General features: G+C 45.5%; 1 long non-coding RNA gene across 1 annotated transcript; it reads left to right on the forward strand.

Annotated features, from left to right (window-relative positions):
• The first annotated feature begins 1,791 nt into the window (after positions 1-1,791).
• Positions 1,792-9,027, forward strand: LOC114766082 (uncharacterized). The gene is made up of 3 exons (XR_003742744.1): positions 1,792-3,606; positions 6,854-7,050; positions 7,254-9,027. It is a non-coding gene; the product is annotated as an uncharacterized LOC114766082 (long non-coding RNA).
• Positions 9,028-18,271: the final 9,244 nt, after the last annotated feature.

The following is an 18,271-nucleotide window of genomic DNA, read 5'->3' on the forward strand; positions in this document are numbered from 1 at the left end:
CCACGAAAGGAACCCCGACCGGAACTTCCTGACTCCAACCTCTTCCTGCCCCTGACCTTGAACCTACCTGGCCCATCGGTTAAGACGGGATTCCATGCTCCCCTACCTTCCTGCCGCCCAAGACCTACTCCCGTCCAGTCCAAGATCCCGGACCATCCTGAAACCCGCCGTCTTCCGGTTCTCCTCTGCCCCGGTCCTTCCCAAAGATCCCGAACCGACTCCCCGCTGCGTGGCAGCGCGTCCATTACTTCCTCATTCCTCGCCGGCCAGGCGCCCCTGGTCCTCCTGCCCCGCTCGCCCAGCGTCCTCTACCGGTACGACGGCTTATCCCCACGCCGAAAGTATGTCTGCAAGTACGTCATCGAATTCCCCCTGTGACAATTATTAATGATTTTAGGTGTCTAGTGATTTACGAATTTAACACATTGTGATAGACTGCAGCACAGCACCCGGTGACACAACGAAATGTGTCCTCTGCTTTTAACCATCACCCTTAGTGAGCAGTGGGCAGCCCTGACAGGCGCCCTGGGGAGCACCGTGTGGGGACGGGGTAGTAGCCTAGTGGGTAACACACTCGCCTATGAACCAGAAGACCCAGGTTCAAATCCCGCTTACTACCATTGTGTCCCTGAGCAAGACACTTAACCCTAAATTGCTCCAGGGGGGGACTGTCCCTGTAACTACTGATTGTAAGTCGCTCTGGATAAGGGCGTCTGATAAATGCCTTAAATGTAAATGGGATGGTGCTCTGCTCAGTGGCACCCCTGGCAGTTCGGGATTCGAACTCACAACCTTCCGCTTCCTTACCCACCCCACCAGAACGCTGCACCACCGAAACTGCGCTCTTTCGGGTGGAGGCGCGCCGCTGGGGGACCTGAGTCAGACTCGCTGGCAGACAGGTGCGCTTCTGTCAGTGCTTGCGACTGCGTATGGACATGCTGAGGCCGAGCCCGGGGGACACATTCAGCAATGCAAATGAGGCTAAATGCTAACCTCGTTATCTCATCGTCCACGTGGCACATTTCACATCATGTAGTTACTGTACAGAACAGTAACAGGGTACAGAACCTGAACTAGACAATGCCTTCCAACCTACGTGGATGGGTTGAATTGCCTCCGTTTTTTCTCTTAATATAATTGCTTCCAAAAGTTTGTAAAAATGCAGCTCTTCTTATTCCTTTTCCACTCCAGGCTCAGTTATGATTTCAGTTACGAGTTACCTCCCAAGATGGCTGCCAATTCCGTTGATATGGATGCTGGTGCCACCCACCTCTGGAAGTTGTAAACGTCCCTCAGGCTGACGGAACTGCGTTCACCGCCAGCTAAATGTCCCTGTTGTATAAGTGAGGTTGTTTGACAGAGAAATGACCTGTTATGGGCCTGGAATTGAAACTGGCTCGCCGGGGAGTTGAGTCGCCGCGTGTCCTAATGACTCGCCGATCTGCAGGAATTTAAAGCGGCGCTGGTGTCCCGCTGTGTCGTGGACAGACGTGCTGTTAACATGGGTTTAGAGGACATGCCTTCCGTGCGGAGGGTTCTGTTGCAGTGTCTTCGCCTGCACCTCCTGCATGGGAGTCGTCACACGTCACCTGCTCGTGGGGGACCGTTATAATGGTGTCCTTAGAAACGGCCAACAGTCTTGGACACCCTCCAAACTCTGTTCCCTTTCAAAGCCAAGCTGGCAAGTTGTGCCATCTTTCTAAATAATTCTGTTTAGATATGTTTAAGATTAACTGCATCATCATCCTCATCATTAGTCATCATTATTATGATCATGAGGATTGTAATTATTAGTTTTATTAATGTTATTATTAGCAGCAATGCTCTGACTACTAATGCTATTATAAGAATATAATAATAAGAGCTTAGAATTATTAGTATTATTTTTATTGTCAATGATGATGATGATGATGATCCTTTTATTTTGTTACTGTTTATTTTTAATTATTGAAAATACATAGATTGATTCATATTCAGAACGTGAGCAGGTGTGTGTGTGTGTCTGTGTGTGTGTGTGTTTGTAGGGACAATGACTTATCCATGAAGGGCCGCACATCCTCCTTGTGGCATTAATCACGCTTTTTTAATTAGCGCTGACCAGCTTTATTAATTTGCCGTGATGCGGTGCTGATACGGTCCCTCCTCCCTCATTTTACACGCGCGGGCCTCGGTCATTTAGCACCGGGCCCACAGCCTCCCAGTCAGCGGCGAGACATCTTAACCAGGAGGCCCGGACAGGAGCGAATCAAAGCAGCCCAAGTGGGACGGAGACGGAGGGAGCGGCGGTACGGGCAGCGAAGGAGGGAGATTTATACCTGGCGAGGAGAAGTGTGCACGTGAGAGCGAGGGGGCGAAACAGCTGAGTGGCACTCTAGCGCTCAGCCTCAGCGCAGGATAACGCAGAGGGCCGAGGGACACAAATCACAAGGCCCCTCGCTCTCCCTTTCTCGCGCCGTGGTGTCAGCCGTGCCAGAGCCACTTGAGCAGGGTCCTCCCCGCTAAACACACGCGGAGCACATCTCCGCCGTGACATCGCTCGTATCCTCGGCATTATGTGGAGGCGGGTTAAATGGCGGGGGCCATCTGATTTCATGCACGTCAGCCCCCATCGCTGCCAGTAAAGGATACGCAGGGACCCCCGGCCTCTGCCATTAGGCCCTGGAGACAGGGCGGCCCTAAACGCGTGCCAGTGCCTGGGTTACTACGCCACGTTATCATCTATCAGCCAATCAGGACCCCCACGCACCCATCACTTGGCATCATCGGACCCCTGGCAGCGGAAGAGAACGCGCCGGGGTGGGCCGTGAGAGGCTTAACGCATGGCCCGAGGTCCTCGGCTCTCCTTTACAAGCCAGTGATTACTGTCCCCGCAGTGCGGCGCAGACGCTATCGGACCTGACACGGTTGTAGTGGCCGCTGTATGCTTCCTGCCGGAGCGCGTTACCGCCGCCGAACATCAACACGCACGTCACCCAACGTCAGATGGGATGTGGTCTTTCCTGCTCCCTGAATACCACTCAAATGACCAGGACAAAATGGAGCCCAGCGTCTCAAGGTGAGCTGCTTATTGCACAAATATGATCACAATTTTAGCACTTTAGGCTTAATTAAAAAGGATTATGGCTAAACAGCCAGAGAGGTGTAGCTTGTGTGCTCCAATCTGTAGCAAATACTCTCTCCCAGGGAGAGGATCAGCCACTAAGCCCCACATCTCAGCAGGTGCCGCCTCGACCATGGCAACCCTGACCTCAAGCCAGCACTCACACCTAAATCCAGCCACTGAAAGGAGGGATCAGTGCGGTGAATCCGGACAAGGACAGGCGACAGCATCGCCGCTCACGGACCGGCGGCAGGGATGCTCCGGAGGGGAAGTGTAGAGGTCGGAGGGCAAGCGTCAGCACCAGGGGGTCGCTGAGCAGGCTGGGACTCTGAACAAAGACCCCATGCCGAGGAGAGAGAGGTGGAAGAGGAGGGGCAGGAGCTTCACAGCAGATGTTCCAGAGTGTGTGTACATGGCTGCACTCTCAGTAGGTTGTACTTAGCCTACTGCCCCATATCCGCCCCTCCTTTAACAAGGAATCATGTTACTGCCTCAAACCTCTAAGGGTAAGTATGGCTTTTTTCTATTCACATCGCCACACCTGCGTTCCAAAACTGCACCAGTCTTCTGTCCAGGTGGCTTTTACACTTGATCTAGGACTAATAAAAATATACTTAAATAAAGACAAATCAGGGTGGTACTCAGACAGAACTAACACAGATCTATTTAAATGAACCATGTTACCAACTAAAATACACTGAACACTGGCTATAATTCTGTCACAAATAATATTTTAGCATTGACGTAAGTGAAAGTGAAGTGACTGAAACACAGCACAGCACATGGTGCATGCCATGAAATGTGTCCTCTGCTTTTAACCCATCACCCTAAGTGAGCAGTAAACAGCCACAACAGCCGTGTGGGGACAGAACTTTGCACACTGGTACCTTGGCAGTTCGGGATTTAAACCCACAATGTTCCGTTTATTGGTCCGCTTCCTTACACGCTAGGCCACCACATTAATGTAAATAAACCATATGTTGTAACCTGTCTTATTTACATTATGTCAAAATATTAGGTGTGACAGATTACTGCGCTTTTTTATGTTTAGTCAGTTTAGTCACTTTTTACAGTGTAGGGATATTTCACTTATTTTTAATAGCTCTAATTACTACTACAACAAGGGTTTTTCATATTGCTATTGCTCATCATGCATGGACAGTTTTTGCTAACATCCAGTATGTCATCGGGAGAAACATAAATAAACATATCCAAACCATAAATGATTACTTGTCATTACGTATGTCACCCATAAAAGGAGAAGCCCATGGTGATGACTGACAGCTCTCAGGAACTGACAAGTCCAAAACTGTACAAATAAATCAATAAAAACAAATACAAAAACTGTACAATTTATCAGATGGCAGTAATAATTTTGACAAGCAATTTATTCCCAAAACATTGAATTAAAAGCCACCCGACATGGCAGCCATCTTGTGCCCAGCTGCTTGTGTTGTCCTTTGTGTTATTGGCTTGTAATACCACTTGCTCACAGCACATCACAAACAAAATCATCTCTAGAACCACGTCCACTATGTGCAGATAGGTGAACAGTGATTGTACTGAAAATTACTAACATTCAACACACCCAACATGGTTCAGTCGTAGGTAGTAGGCTGAAAATCTGAAAAAGAGCAACAAAATAAACATGTTTTATTTCTTCAGTTTTGAAATATATATTTTTTGCATTCCAGTGTTCTATCCTTAGGCCAGAAACTGATTATGAAAACACATACTTTGGAATAAACAACAAAACTGCATTTATATTTGTGAAATTAAGAGTGAAGTGTGTGAGTGAAGTGTCATTGTGCAATTAAGTACACGGTGACACAACGAAATGTGTCCTCTGCTTTTAACCATCACCCTTGGTGAGCAGTGGACAGCCATGACAGGCGCCCAGGGAGCAGTGTGTGGGCACGGTGCTTTGCTCACTGGCACCTTGGCGGTTTGGGAACCGGCAACCTTCTGATTATGGGATTCGGTTCCTTACCCGCTAGGTTGAACCATGTAGCTACCATTTTTAAGGAAACGCCACCGCATAAAACAAAGCTGAAGCCACCAGAATAAGTTTCAAGAATAGTACCTCTGTCTCATCAGACCAGCACATATACGCAAGGGGCTGAGAGCATCTCGAGGCAAATTTTAAATGGCCCTGATTTTCATTATTTTTCTCGCCTTCTTTCGGAAATTGCCATCCACTCTACCCTACAGCTCCGATTTGTGGGGAATACACAGAATGGCTGTAATAAGCAGGGAGTGGCCAGTCACTGTCATAAATTCACACAACTCCTTTAAGGCTGCCATTAGCCGAGCAGTAGCTGCCCTGATGAGCTCTCCCTCTCCGGCCTGCTCATCACTTTCCCAGAGAAGAATTCCCAATACTTCTTAACGACGCTCCACGTTGCGTCCCCCGTTCCTGCGCTGATCACTACGCCGCTCTGCTCAACCAAGGTTCCTTCTGCTGTCAGAGAAAATTGAATCTGTACCCCTTCAGCTGAAGACAGGTGAAGGCTAAATACTCCAACAAGGGTGTGTGCACACAACCAGGGTCTCCCAACATCTCGGTTTTTAGCCATTTCCTCCTAAATACACCCCCCTGGTTAGAAAATTGATACACCTGGTACAATTTGTCTTGGTGTCTGTCTTTTGTCTTTTGACAAAACCGCAAATTTTTGCTACCCGCGGCATGTCTAACAGAACGGCATGTAAAAATGTCAGCGAAGCTGCGTGATCTAGACAAATTAATGTCTGTACTTGGGTTCAGGCCAGTGTTTTGCAGCGAAGGGGGAGAAGCACTTAGTTGTGGAGGCGCTGTTTTTTTTTTTTATTCCTCCAATGCAGCCATTACAAAAATGTGGAATAAAAATGAGCGGGGAGGCCTGTAATTTTGAACTTAGGGCTAAATGTTCTTGCAGCCCTTCCGGTGAGCTCTCCGGCCTTGTTTGAAACGCGCTCCCACCCGCCCCGCCTCACTCGCGGGCGCAATCGCGGTCCGCTCCGGATATTTTCCGTTTGGGCGCCGAAAGGCACAGGGATCACCAGAAATGGATTTCATCTGAATGGGAACGCGTGGACGATGCCCCGTCTTAATTAAGCCCCCCGTGCCTTTGGAGACGAGAACCTTGCGACTCGGACGTGGTCCCTTCCATTTTCTGCCATTAGGTGGAACGGTGAAGTAAACATGGACATTAAGCCGAGGAACACGCGTGCACCCTAATCGGCCCTCGGCTAACATTTCACGAGATATCCCCTAAATACAGAAAGCACTTAACCAAGCTCTCCAATAGCTCTAATATGCAATAATAATGCCCTCGCATTTAGCCCCGTGTACAAAAATAAAGACTTGACTGGCTTTGCCAATCTTAGCATAATCCTCTCCTTGCCGGTACCATGGCAACCAACATTAAGTGGACACTGTAATCATATCATTAATTCAGCGCCGCAACCTCTTTGTCTCTATTTTTGAAGGCAGGTGAGACAGAGGCGTCTCGCTCTGCCCACAATGCGTGAAAGCGCCTCTTTCGGGGCAAAAAATGCACATTTCTGCCTGTTTTCCATCCCGTGCCGTAATAATAACTCCACTGCCAAAACAAAGGGAGTCGTGTTGTGAAAGCGGACCTCTCCACACAGACGGGGATCTTTGTCATTCAGAGCCAGATGGATTGTGGGATATTAGAGATCATTCTGCAATCGTTGTCCAGCCCGCCGGTCTTCTTCTCGACCTCATGTTTTTCATCTTCTCCTTCCGTACAGTATGTGTCCTGGCTGGGGCGCTGGGGCGCACGTGCAGACGGGGCAGCGGTGGGAGAGGAGGTTTACGGTGGCAGAACGAGGCACGCTGAAGACTGGCCAGCCGCAGAGGGACGGTAACGGGAAGGACTGGAACATCAGAGGACGAGGCGGAGATTGTCAGGGGCAAGGCGGTCGGTTGGCAACATCGGCAGTCAAGGGTAATTCAAAGAGAAGAGTCGGCCAGGCAGTTGGTATGAAGCAGTATCGGTCCCGGTTAGAAAGACTCGCGACTAGCAGCATAGTGGCCGGGGTTTTATACAGGATACCGACCCCAGCCCTGGTGGCCATGACAGTATGTGCATCCTTGTTCACATCACCAGGTCCGCTGGATTGAACGAATAATGAAATGAATGTTTTACAGGTTTTACTGCAGGAGGCACCAGTGGCGACCTACATGATGTGTCCAGTCTGTTCCGTACATCCGCACACTTGAAAAATATCTGGACTGGATCGGCCTTTGAGGCAGAATGGTACAGCGGTACAGACGCCATGCGTGTCTGAGCATCCAAATAAGTTTTGATCCAGATGGAAAGATTCATAAAATATGAACGAATTAAGGTAAAGAGTTTCAGTTTCCAGAAAAAACATGAATACTGTATTCCCGGGGGTGAGTTCGGCCTGTAAACTCACAAACATGTACATGCACACACACACACACACACACACCCATACATGTACAGAACAATGAACACTCCATCTGCGCTCTGTGCCCATATGTACAGGACGATGTCCTGACCAGGTGTATTGTGGGAAATTGAGAATATGGGACGTCATAATTTTTGCTTATGACACGAACAAACACACAACTCACACACACACACACACACACAAACACATTCAGCGAACAGCGATGGCCGAATGGAGCCGTCACCGCGGTGTTCTCCTCTGACTGAGTGTTCTCGTCAGTCTGTACTAAGTGGAAGTCTCACTCATCTCCCATCTCCTCGCGGCACCGGTGGCCCCTCCCCCGCGCACGGGGCCCACACATCACACGTCAGTTAGTTATTTTGGACGGGCAGGCGGGGGGAGGAAGTACACAGGAAGTACATTAGTTATCAGTCTCTGTCGTCTCCACCTTTTCACATCCCATCAGTGTGAGAGGCGGCCGGCCGCTCCCCATCTCTCTTTCGCCCCCTTTTAAAGTCTCCGCCGCTCCACTTTCGAACGGCCTGCCGATCTAAATGACACTTCGCGCTGCGCACACGCGTGCTGACGACTGAATGAAATATTTAAATAAAACATGCCAGCACAGGAAAACAGTCAGAGGGAGAGGGGAGGGAGGTTATATATTGTTCTCTCTGACAGGTTGAAAGGGATTTATTGGCGAGGGAAGGAGGAGTTTATGAATGTTTACAGGATTTAGTCTCTCAACCGATGCCTGCCAAGGGTGTTCACCATTCTCACAATGACTGTGTGTGTGTGTGTGTGTGTGTGTGTTTACCAGGTAACACACTCATTTATGTACCAGACGATTACAAAGTCTCACATTCAAACCTTTTACCATTTATGTCCCTGAGCAAGACACTTAACCCTGAGTGTGTCCAGGGGGGACTGTCCCTGTCTGTAACTACTGACTGTCTGGTCACTCTGGGTAAGACGGGTGTCTGAGGGTGGTAGTAGGCTAGTGGGTAACACACTCGCCTATGAACCAGAAGACCCGGCTTCTAATCCCACTTACTACCATTGTGTCCCTGAGCAAGACACTTAACCTTAAGTTGCTCCAGGAGGGGACTGTCCCTGTAACTACTGATTGTATGTCGCTGTATAAGGGCGTCTGGTAAATGCTGTAAATGTAAATGTGATGAAAGCAAGAAATGTAGATTTAAATACACATGCCAATCACTCCTGCCACCAGAAAGAAGGAGAACGTCTTCAGGTGAGACCAGCACCTTCCTTCCAGACGCTGGCACGGGCCCATCACTGAGCTCATGGTAGGTGAGCAGGGCAAAAACAGCGGCACTTCAGGGGGCGGCGTTAGCTCAGCAGGCCTCGTCCAGGCCTCTTAGCCGCAGCGCTAGAGCTAATTATTTTTTTAGTTTTTTCGGTTGGCCGCGTATGCCAAACACGGCTGCCAGTTGTGCAAATGCTTACATAAGACGCATAACTGACGTCCATATGGACTCCATCATCGTAACGGCGGGTTCGAGTTTCTTTTTCTTTTTTTTTTTTTAACGGTGCAGAGCCTCCGACCGGCCTGTCTGGCTAGAGTTTCCGCCATCTTCCGGATCTTTCCGCTTTAACGACGGGACTGCAGACAGCTACGTTGTCGCCAGCCCGACGCTGCACCTCGTGTGGCGCTAATAAAAACATCAGCGCTCTAACTGCCCCGCGCCCAGCACATTCGTTTACGACAGTGTGATGCACCGATCTGATGCGTTCTTTCAACGCGAGGCGTGTTTTTAAATTCCGAAGTGAAGGGTCTGCGGCGGGTCGCAATAAAAAAATGTGTCAAACGCAGTTATAATAACCTGCAAGACATAATAGCTTTTATTGCCATTTACACCCACTGAACCACAAAGCAGCCAGAAGAGACACACACACACACACAGACATGCACACTTGTCAGAAGAGACCTGAATACATGACTCGCAGACAGACCCACAAGAAACACACACTGTCCACGTGATGTGTGGCGTTATTTATTGTTAAGGTGTGGGCTCCCCTGGAGTGCCGGTGAATAACCAGCAGTCAAAAACAGGAAATGAGGGCAGCTACTTCAGCCTTCCAGAACATCCACACAAACACATCTTGAAAAAAGCACGCGGCACTCTGATTATTACAGGAGGGAGGAAAAATAATAATTAGCTCATTGAAATGAATGTGTTAAAAATGTGTTCAATTTTTTTTTTTTTTTTTCAGATGCACAGTAGTCCTGAGCTCAGCAATGCTTTAAATAAACAGACTAATTCCAGCGTGGCTTTTGTGAATAAATAGAACAAAGGAGAAACAGCGGATTTCCTCTCTTGATTGCGTGCAGATGTGTGGCAGGATCTGGACCTGGTTAAACTTTGATCGAGAGGGAAATTCACTGTAATTCAATAAATATTCTATAAGAGCAGCACTCCAGTGGGCCAGGCGTGAGGGGAGTGTTTCGCTCGCTGGACTGCTGGTGTACCTGCACCGCAAACTTTTTTACCATATCGTATGATCAAGGTACAGAAGCACGGGCAGTCACAACTGAAGTGAGTATTTCAGTGGACAGAAGGGTTATGATTCCAAGGAAACCCTGAATGAAAGGCTGGGAAAAGTCATTGTGACACTTTTGCCATAACAGGAAAAGACCGATGCGAATCTATTCATAGTTCTTGTAAGTGATCTTATGATGAAACATTTCTTTCCTGGTAACAGTCCTGTTTTCCAGGATAATGATGCCACAGGACACAAGCATTAATGAGTGGGTGACGAGTCTGGCCCTCAATTTCTGGCTGCAGGAGATTTTCCAGGTTTCCTGTGTGAAGATTCTGCGGCCGATCAGAATCAGGTACTAGGTGAGAGAACTATAAAAAAAAGGCCTGGATTCGGGTTCGAAGTGAAGAACCCTGATCCAAATCAGATGATATGATCTCCATTCACCAGATCTCAACCCAGCTCAACCTTTCCAAGTATGAAAATGCCTTTTGGAGTAAAGGAGTCCATCCCATCATGCTCAAACCCCTTCTGAGACCATTTTAATGGACGCTATTTTTGAACTGGCACAAAACACAATATAAATCATCAGTATCGTGAAAAAGAGAAACTCACTAGCCGTTTTGTCGGCATGTAATTATCTCTGTATCCCAGAACTTTTAATGATGTTTATATGGGTGGAGCACAATGATTGACTTTATGGACGATTAGAACAGGCCCCTGTCAGTACGTCACGTGCTCAAACATCATTAAAGATCACGTTTCCTTCTTGTTTTACCTATTTATTTATTTATCTGAATCCTGAGGATGCCCTTGACCTTACACTAGTGAACAAGCCCCATGCTTAGTGTGTGTCGATGTGATCTAGTTTGAAAATAGATTCCTTTTTCAGTAGTTGTCAGGTCTGTATAAATCGAATACCTGTCTTGATTTATACAACTGTACACCTATACACTCTCTACCACTTTCCAAGCTCACACACAGTACAAACTCTACGCATATTGTTGGTGTGTGTGTGTGTGTGTGTGTGTGTGTGTGTGTGTGTGTGCGCGCGATGGGGAGAGAGAGCAAAAGAAAGCTACTCAACCCAGCAACTAAACAGATGTCTGATATGCAGAGCCACAGCTGCTGCTGCCTTCCTCTCTTCCTCATCCCGCCTCTCCTCTCTCTCCCTTTTCCCTTCACTGCTTGTCGGAGTGAGTGTGTGAGAGATGATCAAATCATCATATGAAAAAATCCGATCTGATCCAAGCAAGAGGCAGAAAGGTCACGGGTAGTGGGGTAAAATGGATGAAGGCTAATGATTATCTCAACCTTTATCTAATCAATAATCATTTATCCAACAATATTACCCACACACCCATAGCACAGTTCCCATTAAGCGGCCGGGATGCCAGCGGCTGTATTGTTTCTGTATGGCAGGTTTATGGCGAGGGATGAACGTTTTGTCTGAGAGGCATTTTTAAGGTTCTCTATCTGCTGTTAGCGGGGCGATGGAGGAACAGCAGCCTGATTTAAAGGCCGAGGATCTCCCACTCCCACTACAGGGACCCGGCTGCATAACAACGTACAGGGGGGCTTCAAAGGGCGGCTTTTCATTTCCAGTCAGATCATTTCACATACCTGATATTCTAATTCAGAGAATCACAGGGAGAGTCCTGCTCAGGGACACATGGACCAGTGGGCCATCTAGTTGATAGTTCTTTCTGTAATTCTTTCAGAATTACATGTAATCTGGACTTTGACAGAAACATTTCAGTGACAGCGAAGGCAACATGGCAACATAGGGTGGTAGTAGCCTACTTGCTTATGAACCAGAAGACCCAGGGTCAAATCCTACTTACTACCATTGTGTCCCTGAGCAAGACATTTAACCCTAAGTTGCTCCAGGGGGAACTGTAACTACTGTAACTACTGATTGTAAGTCGCTCTGGATAAGGGAGGCAGAACGTCAAATGTAACTTTCTAAATTCTAAACCAAAAAAAAAGTGGTCTCTACCGATTTTAAAAGTGACCCCACTACACATATATTAAAAGTAATAATGGTAAAAGAATTGCGGTTCACGATTATTCCGATTATGAATCTATTTCCTTACTCGATAAATAAAAAATAATTTAACAAATAGCCCATTTAGTTCAATAAACGGTTTCAATTAATGTAATAATTAATTTAATAAACTGTATTTTTAGGTCTAATATATTGTCTAGACATAAAAAGTTTATGCTACATTAACACGTTATGCTGCTCAATGTTATGATGTCAGTACGACATTTTATTTTTTGGGTTTGCAGCATGTATGAAATACAGATGCCTCACTGAAATGAAAACCATGCATCCGCTATGACATGCAACGACTTTATTACAAGCGAACTGGATTAAATCATTCGTTTACAAATTTGCAGATGTAAAACCATAATGCCGTAGCATTGTGCGACATTCTGTACGTATAAACACACACATTACATATTACCCTGAATTGTCACATGACTGCAGTGTAAAGGTGTAAGCCAGGGCTGAAGAGAACATTTGCATTTGCGGGAGGAGGCTGCAGTTTCTTTTTTCTTCTCTTTTTGTTTGTTTGCTTGATTATGTCTAGTTTTGTCTCGCATTTGTGTCGTTTTTATGACAGTGGCCCAGCGCTGGAGTGACACCAGCCCTCGCCTGCGCCTGTCTGCCCCCCTCCCCCCTGCGACCCAATCTTTGTCTCCCATCTCCCACAGATGCCATCTTCATCACGGCCCCTTACTTTATTGCCTTTAATGACTCCCTCTTTCCCTTCATTAATTCTTTATCGATTTCTCTGGACGTCTGCTGAATTAATTTTCAATTACTGCGGATTTTAAAAAATGCACTACAAATTTGTACGTCTGCGTACATTTGTGAGTGTTCGCAAACGGGGGGCGCATTAGTTACGAGGGAAACGCCGCTTCCTCAAGCAAGTCTTCCTCCTCATTATGCTTTTAGTAAACATTTGAGAATAGATTCTAAATCTCTGCAGTTTTTTTTCCGTTCTTGGACACACACACACGCACACACACACGCTGAAATCCATACAGCACACACTCAGGTGCAGGGGAGGGCGCGGATCTGACAGAATGAAATTGTACTAAAGGTCAGTGTGAGCTAATGGCTGGGGTATCTTACATGAAATAAGTCCAGACACTTTCGACAGGTCTCTCAATGTCACAGAGCAGCCTTTAGCCGCGGCCTCTGACGTGACTGGAAAGCGAGGGGAGGCCGGCGGAGCCGCGCCGGACTTGTGTGATGTGGAGTGGCGGGAAGCCCGGACAGGCGTCTAATTTACACAGCCTTCAAAAGTGCCGCAAACATCAGCCGGTGAGCAAAAAACACGGCGAGCGCCGTCTGCGGCCTCGCCGCGATCGCCAGTTCTGGCACGGACGTGGGGCTCCTGCCGCTCCAACCAAGACTGTCAATATGTCACGTGTACGGCCCGTTAATTGGAGTAATTACTCATTTTGAGGTCCATGGCAGATATCGAGTGTCTCTTTTTAAGTGCTGCCGCTTTAGGCCACTGCCGTGACGTCTGTCAGAATTTTATGCTCCTCACAGTGTTTTTAAGTCCCGAGCATTGCGACTTAAACACGTAATGCACGGAATAGCGGCTTGGAAACATGCATTATTGATTTAACTTAAAAAAAAAACACACACACACTCACTCACACACGCGCAAACACTTTTCAAACCAATTGTGAATAATAAAAGCTGTCCAGGGTGATGTATTCTGCGGTGTGTGTTTGTGACCTTACCCCTCCAGTCTCGTCCTTACATGACAGCTGCGTGTGTGAGTGTGTTTGTGCGTACATACGGGGTGAGTTAGTGTTTGTATTGTGCATTGACCTCAGCCACTCTGGCTCATGTGTGTGTGTGTATGTGTGTGTGTGTGCGCATGTGTGTGTGTGTGTGTGTGTAAGTGAGTAATACCGTGCTCTTAATTGTCAGGTTTGCCCCTCACATTCCTAACCCACATGATCACCCCAGCGCCTTGTCACTTTAACAGCCCAGAGTTACAGCCCGTATAGAGATTTCGGGTTAAAAGTGTCTCTAAGTGTATATAGATACATTTTCTGTCAATAAATTCTGCCTCCATCTGGCCCCCTTAAGCCAAATAACCTCGGGCTTCCTGATTGACGTTTTTACCGCAGAATTATACCATGTCTGTCGTCACACGAAGCTTGGGAAAAAAAAAATAAAAAAACCTTTCTCCATTCCAAAATTAGCTAAGCATCAACATAAAACAGGATCGGCCCAACGTGGTGTCATTTGGCAGGGGTATTGATTCGGCCGAGCGTGCAGCATCCAGAGTGGATTTCCCATAAAAGCAGGAGCTACAGTGTCTTCTGCAGGAGACAGTGGAGAGAAGCCCATAAAGAAGAGAATAATATACATGTCTGGAGTTGCTCACACACACACACATACACACCCTTCGCTCGTTTAACCTTTGCCCAGCTCAGTGGCACACTAAAGACGTTTGTCAGACACATTTAATGGATTGCATCTGAGGACATCATTCATAAATTAAGCCACTGTATACACATGTGCTGAACTGTACTTTTATGAAAAGTATGAATTCAGGATTTTTCCACTTGGGACGTCAGACCAATGCATGCTGACATGCTTAATCACAGAAAACAATCGAAAAGGTTTTCCTCTGATGTATTTTTAGACTGATTTCTATATGCTTTATGTATGATCAGAGGTTGACATTGGGAGTCACACACAACTGCCACATTATCTGTCATGTGGCTTGCTACGGTTGCATTTACCGTGTGTGTTTTATATCGCATTGGGCATGTGACTGAAACTTAAGGAGGCCATTTTAATGTGACTTCAGTCATCCATTTGGAGCTGTGAGAGTTTTTACATGTATATGTTTATTTTCAGAGGCTGTAAAGAAAACCAGGAATTTTTTTTAATATGTTTATAACATTGATGTCCAACATGTCTGGAATAGTAGTAGACCTGCTTTCATTGTATATGGCTTCACAAAGTCACTGTGTCACTGTGACTGGCCCGTAAATTGACTAGATAGTGCAGAAATTTCACAGGATTTCAGTGTTGTGCGGCACTGCAAGGACAAGCATTAAGATCTGGAGTAAATGTGACACAAGCAGGATTTTGCAACAATGAGAATGTCACTCAAAAAAAAAAAAAAAAAAAACGATGTCTGGTCAAGGGAATAACTTTTTGCATATTTTGCACATTGGCATCTTGGAAGAAGTTCTAAAGTCTAAATAAAATGGCACTGAGCCTACTGGCTTTGTGTGGTGCATAGCCAGCATGGTGTCCAGTGGTGGCAGCGGTGGCTTTTCTCAGCCTGGAAAGGTTCTAGGGTGAAGACAGAGGTGACAATATGTCTTTGATCATGCCTAAAATGCCAAGGTAAGCATGGATTTCATATTTCAACATGACAATGTCCCAGAACATCTAAAGGAGCAGCTAAAGAAAGGGGAGGAGGGGGGTAAATGTCCTGGATTGACCCAGCCAGAGCTGAAGAGAAGTGAAGTGATCTTCTTAGAAATTGATGGAACTCTGCTGGAGTGAAGATTGGGGTGAAGTTGATGAATCTGCGCTTTCTTTTGGAATTAAAGAAAAACAGGGGATTGAATCGAGGGTTAGTTAGATGCACATTCAAAGAAATGAATATGATTTCATTTTCCTGTACAAAACACACTTTAGAAATAAATATATAGTTTTGAGGTGGATTTTTGTAAATTATTATTATTATTTTTAAAAGGCAAAAAGAAAAAAAACAAGTTTAATAATGACCAGTGTCACCACCAGTGTCTTCCCGAGACATGAGATGTGAGTTAATTGCCTCTTCATTACCAGGCTGGTACCATTAATAGTTGAAGACCAGTAGAAATGACTTTTCTGAGGTGATTCTGAGCACTGATAACAATTCCATGAAAAATGAATCCATCAGAGATGAACAGCTCTATTTCTGCCCTTTTTCTAGAAATCAGATAAGACCAAGAGGTTAAAAAAGGCTGTTTAGACGTATCCAAATGTTTGGGGCTTTTGGACAATAAAAGGGGGCGTTGAGCCGGCCAATCAGATTCGGCATAAGTGTTTCAGCATGACATACTAAGATAAAACCATTGAGGAACTGGCCAATCGGTGGCCATGTAAGTGCTTCAGCATGCCTGCAAAATAAGGCCTTGTTTAACCAGCTCCAGTCACACAGCTTTAATGAAAGCCAGACTGAAAGAGGGTTTGGATTGATTTCCCACATCTTGATTTAATATCCTGAATTAATTATTTTAACTTGAACAATATATAAAGGAAAATAAATGTAAAACACTCAAGGGAACTGGAGCGCTTCAATGCTGCCTACTTATCTCATGGCTGATCTTCCCCCCACCACACACACACACACACACACACACACACGCACACACACACATACACTCATACATACATTTGTGTTGACTGTCCATATAGGCACAGCATGGTTAGATGCTTAAGCCTTTAGTTAACACTTGTGTGTGTCTTGTGATGCACAGTGTGTAAGTGTGCACCAAGTCTGCTCGTAAGTTCTTTTTAACAGTGTGGCATCACCAAGCCTCCATCAGCTATTGTTGGTGTGTAATTATTTCTATCACCACAAAATTATCTTTTATGAGGTTTTTATAAATAGAATTGAAAGTGGGAGGAGCCCAATGATTGACAGCTCTCAAAAACACTTCTTTGTCATTGTGGATGCTTTAATCATACAGTATATTTGTTAAATTCAAAAATATTTTTAAGGAATGTGTTGCTTCTTTTATCTACACAAATCCTGACTTAAGCTTTGACACTAGCGAACAAGCTCCACACAGCGCTGTGCTTGGTGGCAGTTTGAAAACAGTGCCCTAAGTTCAATATCACAAGTCAATATTAAGAAGACTATTTATTTATTCATACATTGATTCACATTCTCGTTTCTAGTCAGAATGAACAACATCAGCGCCGGCGAGTGAATAAGGAGGGGACTTCTCGGGAGTGGACACTTTTTTTCATTCATGACAAGCACAAGTCCTCATGTCAAGCAAATAAGCCTGAGCAAAGTGTGGATGAAGCGTCAATGAATTTGAATTATAATGTCGTGAGCATAGACTTGGCATCATCCAGCCCGGGTTAAACCTGCGGGTTTACCTCTGCTTTACTTCAGACAGTCAGACCGCAGCACTTTTGTGCTCATTGCTCGGCATGTTTTTGCCCTGGGAACAGATCGTGTTGCGAACGGTCATGTGCGTATTCATCACTGTGTTTAAATGCCACAGGAAGCTACGCCGCTGATAAATAAGTGACACAGAGTTATCCACCGAGTGTCTGCCGCGTGGTACCTGTATGGATGTGCCACTTATTTCTGCAACTGCAACCGCTTTCAATTACATTTATTGATAACTCAACTCTCTTTTTTGAAAAGTCATCAGTTCATTTCCCACATTTCCCCCCACAGGCCCTTTTTGGTCGTTTATTTATTTATTTATTTTTGTTTTGTTTATTATAATCTATTTATTTTTATTCTGCCGTAAAATGAATGGAAACCACATAGCATCTTCAGCAAAGCTGCAGCGTTGGCCTTCCGCCGTGCAGAGAGTTCCTGATTTACGTTGAGGATTTTTTATTTACAGTTTTTGCTTGAACTATGGGTACTTTTCACAAAGACTGATAAATTATTAATTTTCAACTTCTATTCCAATTTACGCTATTCTGGCTGAAGAATTAGTAATGGTGGTACCTAAGGTAAAAATTGTCCCTATATGAGAAAATGTAATAAAAAACACGAATTAAACACGTTTACAAATGCGTTTTTCTTTACTGTATTGCATCTGTTTGTCTTTCTGCATAAACATTTACCTGCCAAATTAGATTTATAATAAGAACTAGTGTTTGTATAAATAAAAAAAGAATCTGTGTACATATTTCTATACTAGAGTCATGCATTTCCCCACAAAATCAGGAACTTGCTGCATAAAAGTAAGAATTTGACCTGTAACATATGAACTATGAACTAAGTTATGATTTTGAGTAATGTAATAATATAAAATGTGAAATATTTGAATATTTTTTAGAAATTATACAGACTGGGAGGTAGTGGCCTAGCGGCCTATGAACCAGAAGACCCAGGTTCAAATCCCTCTTTCTACCATTGTGTTCCTGAGCAAGACATTTAGTCCTAAGTTACTCGGGGGGGCTGTCCCTGTAACTACTGGATAAGGGCATCTTATAAATGCTGTAAATGTAAA

The sequence above is a fragment of the Denticeps clupeoides genome, chromosome 16 (assembly GCF_900700375.1).
Source record: "Denticeps clupeoides chromosome 16, fDenClu1.1, whole genome shotgun sequence".
NCBI classification, from domain to species: domain Eukaryota; kingdom Metazoa; phylum Chordata; class Actinopteri; order Clupeiformes; family Denticipitidae; genus Denticeps; species Denticeps clupeoides.